Below are 9,812 nucleotides of genomic sequence, written 5' to 3'. Positions count from 1 at the left end.
TCTTTTACAGCTTACATTATCATCTCTCTCTCTCTCTCTCTGAATAGTTGATTTCTATATGAATCTGTTTTTAGCACCTTTCCATTTTGGCATTAGCTTTTTAACTTATTTATCTTTAACTTTTTCATTCAATTTTTTTCAAGGTACAATTATGTTTCAACCAACTTTCAGCAACCAATTGGCATAAAAATTCGGCCAAAAATTGCATCCAAACACAATCGTATCTTTCTATATGCTTCAAAGAATTATAAATAAATATGTATAAATTATCAAATTAACCTCTCCTATATCAACTGATCAGGACTAAGGTCTACTATGCATATGAAAGCTCCTTTGAGAAAACTCAATAATGTTTTCTAAGATTTCTAGACAAGATTGTTGCTTGCAGTTTGTCATTTTCTCCCGTACAAATTAGAAAACTGCAACTACATGTTTGTGGATTTTGAACAAATATCTACATCCTCTATACCATTATTATAGGAGTTGAGTTATAACTTATTTGCCATATATACATAATTTAGTTATTAAGTGCTCGACGAGCTCTAAATATTCACATTTACCAAAAAATAAATTAAATTAAATTAAATATATGTATGAATTTTCCATATGCAATGTAGAAGATGGGAGAGAGTTAGAAGTTAGAACCCTACTAGCATATGCGATCTGTATATTTTACAAAAAAAGCCTTCGGCCATAAATGAAATTAAATATAAAAATGCAGAACCCTAAAGTATATATAATTAATGATTATATTATTTTATATAGTGAAATTTGGAGAAATCATTTTATTTGACAAGAGCCTGACCAACTGTAGCAGAACACTGAGGAAAAACTACTTGCATGTGAATCCTGGCCTTTTCTATCTAATGGATTAACTAGAGATATCTAATTAAATAGTACTAAGTCAAAAGGATACCCGTAAAATTACACTATCGTTTTATTGTCCCTACTTTCAAAAGCATAGTGGGGAAGTTGGTGAGAGTCCAATTTGGAGGCAATCAAAAATCCACCAACTGAGATTACAATATCAACCAGAGAATGATTGGGTACTAATTAACCTCAATGGAAAATTAATTTAGTCTTACTTTGAGGACTTTTTGATAATACACACCCGCAAGATTGAAAGCCCAAAATACCCACACACACACAAAAAAATTGCTTAGTATGTGTGAAAAAGAGATTTCCAGAAGACTTTTTTCTAAACCAAGATGCAAGGCTATCTAGATCAGTAGTGATACACAAAACAAGAGAGAGAGAGAGAGAAGGGGTTGAAATTTGGCTTCTTGTGTGGTACTCGGTAGGCTTGACCAAAGACTTAAAGGTGTAGGAAAATTTGTGAGAAGGTGTTTGATTTTAAAAGATGAGGGACCTCCCTCCACCATGGTTTGTCGGGTGAGAAAACAATTATATAGAGGGGAAAAGAACAACTGCCCTCTTTATCTCCATTGATTTAGCTCAAACTGTGTTCATATTCAAAAGAGGCAGTTTGAGCGTAACACCAATGAATTTAAGCCACTTCTTTGAGCCAACAGGTATAGCAACTTTCTAGCTAGCTAGCCACCAAGCTGGTCGGTAAGGAGGCTCAGTTTCTTTTCCTCCACGCATATCCTTTTTAGTATTGCCATCAAGCATATATCATCATCATTAAAATTTAAAACCTAATAGTCCATGCACAGGAAGACTGATAGGAAAAGAATTTATGGAATACAAACAAGTTTACACGTGCCTACACAGATTGTCTTTTGCTAATATGACATTTTTTACAAATTAGTGCAAACTAGTGTGCACTAATTAGTAAAGGACAAGACATTTTTTTTAGGCTTTGTGGCAGCCTAGGGTGACGGTATCTTGTTTTTTACTGACTTTAAGATCAAAGCGTGTTTGCCATTTTATGTCTTCACCTTATGAGAAGGTTTCGTTTGATAAAAGAGGAATCACAAGCTAAAGTTCTCCGCCCACAGAATATAGAGAAAAGGATAAAAACTTTCGTCACTCTAATTAAGGAATCCACTTAAGAGATATAGAGCAATAAACTCACTACCTATTTGAATCCATTAAGGGATAAGAGTTAATATGGAGAAATCTTTCTAACAAGCTAATGGCTGAAAATAAAACATGATTCTCTTATTTGCATCCATATAAGAGTTAGGACTTATATAGGACCAATCCTTAAAGCATGAGGAATGACAACCTACACATTTACAAGATCAAAACATTCAACAAAAAGCGAAGTCTTAAACAAATTTTCACAACACAAATAACGAGAATCGTTAACAAGAATAAGAAATACATTTGGAAAGTGAAAGATCTAATTTTTACCGTGTAGTCCCAAACAATCAATAACGGCTTAACAACGACACAATGATAAAGAAATCACAAATATATCACCATAAATTCATAATTCAAAAGCAGTAATGTTAGGTTTTAAAAATTTAGAACTACTGGCAAATTGTGAGCACAAATTTGTCTAAATATAAATCTTAGAGTTTATATGATTTATTAGACATGGCTCAAGATGTTACAAGTCAAAACACAAGAACATAAAAGCTGCAGAAAGAAGAATTCGAAACATGCCAGGTTCAATCGATCGAGAAAACATGTTCGACCGATCGAAAAATGGGTTTTGCAGAATTTAATTAAAGTCCATTAGTTTGTTAAGACCATTAAGTGATTAGGGTTTCCGATCTATTTCACATAGTATTTAAAAGAAACCCTAAGTCACATTTGGTGATGACTTTGGAAGTGTTCTTTTGAGATCTAAAAGGTATTATGTCTTCTCCTTTTAAAGTCACTACCGAAAATCATTATCATACTATTAGAACAGGTAGATCTAAAGTTGCTGCAACAAGGTCATACATAGTTGTTGATTTAAACCTTTAAGGGTGATCTTGGAGTCATAAACTAGAGAGTTTGTGTTGCGAAACCTTTGAGTAGGATCTCAAAGTCACAAATGGAGAGTTTATGCATAGCAAATCCAAGATAGAAGAATCTGTGAACTTGGAGCTATACATGGTCATGTTACTAAGTTCCACTTGAGGTAACTTTAGATTTAGGGTTTAAATCTATTGTAATCTTTCATTCTATCATAGTGGATTTGTTTATTTTGAGGATAACTAGGTTAAATCCTTTTTAGGTTTTTACCTTAAAACGATTGGTTTCATTAGGTTTTCTAGGTTATCATATTACAGTTTTCTTTACTTTTCCATACTAAGTAATATGTTTGCATGTGTTTAACCTAGATCTCATAATTAACTTAAGTAAATACTTGGCTAATTCATTAGGTTAAACTAATCTGTTTTTAAGAGGTCTAAACAAACAAACAAACAAGTAAAATAAAGAACATTATTATAGAAGTAGTTACAACAGTCAATTTACGAAACCTTTGCATAGCAAACAACCCATACACTTCTACCGCATCACCTCAAACTTTGGACTTCTTCTACACAATCTCTACCAGGAACGAACCCTCCATACTAGATTATAAATTTGGAATGTGAGTGGGCTTACTTACGAATTTGACAATTTATTTAGTTTCAAAGGAAATTAATTACGGTAAAAAATTAGGCTTTTGATTTAAGGCCTTTATGCTCAAGCAGAACGGCACATGTTTAGATTCTTGGTACTCAACCTTGGAGTAGAATTAGGAATACTAATTCCATACATAATTGTCAAAACGTAAATCGTATCTTAAATCAATTTTTAATTTTTCCGTATCGTGTATCATAAGATACACAAACACTTAATAAATTTTATAAAAAATTATATATATACATATATAAACGGTATATTCATTATAAATTTTGAATATATTCAACTAATTAATAACTAATTTATTCACCACTTATGTAATAATATTTAACAAACTAACTAAATAAATCAAACTAGCATGTGTTTATAACATACACATTCAAATTTCTTAAATTGAAAAGTGATAATATATTACAAATGACCCAAAAATAATAATTTATTTTCATCGTATTCATCAAATTACCTAATTAACCCCATCTAAGTCAACGCTATCATCATGTTTATAATTTTGCAAATTTATTTCTTCATTAAAATTTTCTTCATCATTATTCATCATTAACATTTACTATCTCTTCTTGTTCTTTTTATTTTAATAATTTTTTTATAATTTTTTTTTTTTGGCATTCTAGTTTCTTAGACTTATAACAATAACAATAAAAATTAAATAAAAATTAAATAGATTTTTAAATATTAAAGTGAAAGGTAAGTGTGTACTGTGTAGTCCAGTTGTAGGAGAGAGTGGAAAAAAACTCATGAATATGTTATTTTAGTAGGCTAAATTAAGTAAACTAATAATTTTTTGCTAAAAACAAGTCTAACAACTTGTTAGATTCAAATAATAGTACAAATTTAAACAAAAAATCTCATTTTAAAGTATTTGTCTGTATATTATACAATACATACGATTTTATGATACGATACGATTCATATGATACGCACATTGTATCGTGCAATTCATGAGCACTTACAATATGTGTTAGGTTTTAAGGTCTTAGGATTTTATGTATTTAGAACTCTAATTTGTAATGTTGACAAACCATGATCAAAACAATGTATTCAGTCTTGTTTAGGCTTGCTCAAAGTTGGTTTATTATTGTAAAGTTGGAATCGAGTGGCTGCAGAAATACTTGGGACTTTCGGCCTGGCTCGATCGATCGAAAAATAGACTCGATCGATTGAAAATCGCACAGGTTGATTATTCTGTAGAATTTCCAACTCAGCCCTACTTCATTAAACGTTTAGGGTTTTATGTTTTTACCCTATGTATAAAAACTAAACCCTAGCCACGTTTTTGGAGGTTGCTCCAGTTGTATTGTTGCTCATATATTGCTGTTTTGTGTAAATCTCTTGTGAGATTTAGAGGAGCTTTCCTTTACACAAAACTTAGGGTTTTCAAGTTAGAGATAGTATCAATAGCTTGATGATCAACTTGGTTGCTGCCATTGAAGCTTAAAAAATATCAAGCGGGGGTGCTTGTAGCTGATTGAAGAATTCAAGAAAGAAGGAGTCCGTGGATTCAGAGCTTGCACGTGGTCGTGTCAGTAAGTTCTACTGGTGGGTAGCATTAGGAAGTCAAGCGGGAAGCTTGTAGTCCTTCTGTATGAACTTCGATTCTTTCGCATAGTGGATTCAGGTTTACCTTGAGGATAGCTAGGTCAAATCCTCCCCAGGTTTTTACCGTGTGGTTTCCTAGGTCATCATATCTTGTGTTCATTTATTTTCTGCTGCTTTATATCTTGATATGATTATTTGATTGCTTTAACCTAGAATTGCATAATTTGACTAAGTAACAACTTGGCTAATTAATCTAGGCTAACCAATCTGGTTGTTTTAAGGGGTCTAAACCGTTCAATATGCCAATATGATACGAAACTTTTTCTACACGATATGCATCGTACGATACGTATCGTACAATACTGACACCTATGGTTTCATATTCTCACTCAATCAAGCGAGGGTATTATGAAATTTCTACCTAACTTTAATGATGGCTTGATTCTTGATCAAGTTTCTTGAACTTCAACATAGTAACGCCTAACTTGGCCTTTTAATAACTTTATTACATTCACGAAAACCCTTAATGCCACATGTTTTGGCACATAAAATTTGCTAATCTAAATCTTAACAATCTTCCCTTAACCAATCTAACTATTCCCCATGTTAAAGAATCGGGTTAAAGGATGATTTAACACTAAAACCAAACTAACTTAAGCACCTTCAATTGTTTTTTAAAATAAAAAATTTTCGTTCTTTGCCCACTCCATACTAGATAAGTCCCTGCACAATATGCGGTACAACTTATTATTAATTTTCTCTAATGTTTCAATAAGTTTTTATAAAAATCTTGTAGCTTAACTAGTTAGCAACTCATAGTATTTTCAATAAACATCCAAGATTCAAATCCTCTACCCAAACTATCGATGTATAATAAAAAAATATTTCAATAAATTTACTTTTAAAAACTTGTAATATTTAGTTATTTTATAGACAAAATAGAAAGACATTAAGAGTAATGTAGTGATTTGATCATATATATATATATATGCGTTTACAAAATGAAAATTGCATGAAATAGTGGCTAATATAGATAGGCATGTTTTATGCCTACTAAAAAATGCAAATATCCTTCAATTATTGTTTTTACATTCTTGATTGTGTGTTAATAATTTTTTTTTCTTTCTTTTTAGACATTGTTTCAATTGTTACAAAAACAAATAAATTTGAGCAAGAATACAATATTTCAAATCAATTGTTTCTCACATTAAAAAAAAAAAAATCAATCATTATGCTTAAAATAATTAATATAACAAAATAAATATATTTAATATTTCACATAGACTAAATATTACAATGTTAGTCCCACACACACATATATGAATCAATAATATTTAATTTTTTATGGCGCTTTAGTTTCAATTATTGTCAAAGCAAACAAATATAAGAAAGAATGTCACGTTCTAAATTTTTTATTATTATTCCAAATAAAAATGATTTCTTATATAGAGTTTATGAAAATAACCATATAAACTCATTTAATATAAATAATTAATGCACAACTATAGATAATTAATATATACATATATTCTATTGGCTAATTTAATGAACTAATATTTTGATATAAATGCAAACTTTGTTGAAGTAAAAACCTAAATAATGGTAATTTCAAGGAATGTTTCACATGGTACAACCTCTCTCTCTCTCTCTCTCTCTCTGAGATTTTGCATTTCATAGTGAAATGAAATCATAAGGTTAGATGCATAAGATGATATGTGTTAGCACCATACTATTTTCCTCTTTAAAAAGATATACAGATTAAAGTCTAGAAGCTTTTTTTTTTTTTTTTAATTACTAAGTTGAGGGTAGGGGAAGCTGGTTTAAAGTTTAGTGCCTTAAAAGCAAATTGAGGCTTTAAAAACTAAACACAAACAAATAAGCTAAAAATTAAATGAAAAATTGGTGGCAAATAGATTCTATATGTCTTACTTGTTGTAAGAGGGTGGTCTCATGAGATCGTTTCATGCGATACCACTTCCATGAAAGATAAAAGTTTTTTAGGTATCTTTACAAATATTTTTCAAGCCAAGTGGAAAATTCACAAAATGGATTTCAACTTGCCAAGAAATTCACGCCATGGTTGTTTATCCTATGAGTCCCAAGGTGTTAACTCTTGTAATTATCAAATGGTCCGGTTAACACGTGCTCTTAAGGTATTTGTTAATGGACTATTTTAGAAAAATTTAATTTATCCATAAAATTTTTTTAAAATATTTTCTAAACCAATATCCTTAGAGCATCAATTAAATTTTCCTATCATCAAATTAAATTTTTGTTTAAAATATTGTTGTATGGACTCTTTGTCATACTCTTGACGAAATAGTAAAGAACATAAACATGTGTTCGAAACACAAAGAACACAGAAAGTAGCAAGCAAGATTGATAGGATTCAAGTAATAGTATAATGGTAATGATATCTTTTTGTGGTGCCCTATGCTTGGAGTCCGAACCTTACCACCTCCCCCCTCACTAGTTTCCTAAAGAAGAAGAATAGGAAGAAGCAAGATTGGTGAAACGTAGTTACTGGGCTGCCACATTTGGTGTACCACTCTAGGCCCAACCCAGATCAGTAAAAAGGCCTCGCTACCGCTGATGTTGAAACGATAACAGGCCATGAAGTACATTGCTCCTTAGATCGTACTTTCTATAAACCGGGCCTGGATTTCGTTACTTCACAGGCCATTTCAGTTTCACTTCTTAAGTTTTTTTTTTTTTTTTTGGGGGGTGGGGGGGGTGGGGGAACTTCTTAAGTTAAAGTATATTTCATTTTCCATTATAATTATTTACCATACAAAAATTTACCATATTGGCTTTCAATTTTGTGGTCAATAAACAACCTTTAAAATCGTCGTGGATAATTCAAATTTTACATTTTAAAAAAAAAAATTCATGAAATTGAAAATTCCCGGAAGTTTAAGAAAAATACTATAAACAGTTTTGCATAAAACATTTTATTTGTTTCCCCTCTTTATATTGGTACGGTTTAATATAGATTTATAGGTTTCATTTAATTCAACTAGTAAAATTTTTTGTTGTTGAATAAGAGAATTAAGATTTGAATCCCGCTACAACTTGTCTTAAACTTGATGATAAAGAGAAATTATCTTTGAGTGAATGCATAAATTGAAATTCTACCATATCTATATAATAAAATAAATGCTTAACCTGGAATGAAGTCCAGGACAATATATCAAATAATAATTATCTTGTGTGTTGTTATTTTTGAGTATTTCAAACTATGAAGTTAAGAAATGTAAAAATTTTCAAAACTACTAATGCGACATATTGTGATTGATACATAAATTGGTGTCAATAGTAGATTATGTGAAAATAATAAAACTCCAATTTTAATTTATCATGTTATAAGTTATGAAAACAAATTGAAAAATCTGTCCAAGTGAAATTTTCCCCAACAGAAAGCCCTGAGTTCAAAACAAGTTTATAGAATATAAAATAAAAATGAAAATTGAAAACAAAACAAAAAAAGGTTCAAAACTATAGGTCCTGCCTCAGACTCATGCAAAAGACAAGCAGCACCGAACCCCATAACATTGGATTTTTTTCAAGAAAAAAAAGGACCCAATAATTGCCTATACAGCTTACAACTATACTCCCTCAGCCCAATACACCACAAACTGCATCTGGCCCATCTAAAACCTAGAGCATCACAACCCCAAGTACCAGTTTTGATCATTCTTCCCCATGTCCATTAGGCTTTGTAACCAATCATTTATTTACTTCTGCAGCTCCTAGTTCAAGAAGCTGCCAAACGGAGCAAAATAATGACACAAAAGCATGTCTTCATGCACTATGCAGCAAAATCTAAGCCTTACATTCACTCATTATAAAACTTAGAATACCACTTGTCAATGGCTTAGGCCTTCAAAAGTACCCATTTGAACACGTATCTTACATGTACATGTCCTACAACACATGGTGATCTGTGCTGTCGACACAGGAGCATAAGGCTTTGCAGTAAAAGCATGTACGTCGCTTTGGGGGTTTGCCTTTGCTTTCAAGATCGGTCATTGTCATTAAAAAGAGTCCCTCAGCTTATGTTCTCCAACTATGTTGCACTGCTAAGCCTTATTAGGTTCTGCTAGATTTTGTACAGTACGTTTTCTTCACTGTTTTCTTTTGTAAGCAGGGACAAAGTCCTAGCTGAAAGATGAAGGTTCGTTCTTGATCATTTCAAGTTTTACTTCAACAGTTTTTTTTTTTTTTTTTTTTTTTTTTAATCTCAAACGATTTCAACTTTCGAGGAGGATATGTCTGTTCTTTCTTCTCCATATACCTGTATTATATGGATGCTCTTAATCCATGCTATTCATTGTTACATCTATATTTAACTATGACTTAGTTACAATATACAAAAACCAAAACATGTGGCCAAATTATAAACGGATGATGTCTAAACCTTAGAGTTTAGATCATGAACTGTTTGTCTTTAAATTTAAAGTGGTTATTTTTAGTCCTATCATTATCACTTTTGGTTGGGGAAACTCTAGGGACAAGTAACAATTAGAAATTTTACTTTTCACTTAGCACCGTTGGTCACGTGTAAGTGATAGACAGGTTGGTTTGTGACCAAATTAAAAACTGAAATAGGAACTAAAAGATCATTTTAAGATTGTTAGGGTGACCTTTGAGGAACTAAAAGTAATTAAATTTGTTAGTAATTAAAAATTAAGTAGTGATTAATTTTAAATTATGGACTAAAATTTTATGCC

This window comes from Quercus suber, unplaced genomic scaffold (assembly GCF_002906115.3).
Source record: "Quercus suber isolate HL8 unplaced genomic scaffold, Cork oak 2.0 scaffold_174, whole genome shotgun sequence".
Lineage (NCBI taxonomy): Eukaryota > Viridiplantae > Streptophyta > Magnoliopsida > Fagales > Fagaceae > Quercus > Quercus suber.
The sequence above is the reverse complement of the archived record's forward strand: the minus strand, read 5'-3'. Positions refer to the sequence as shown.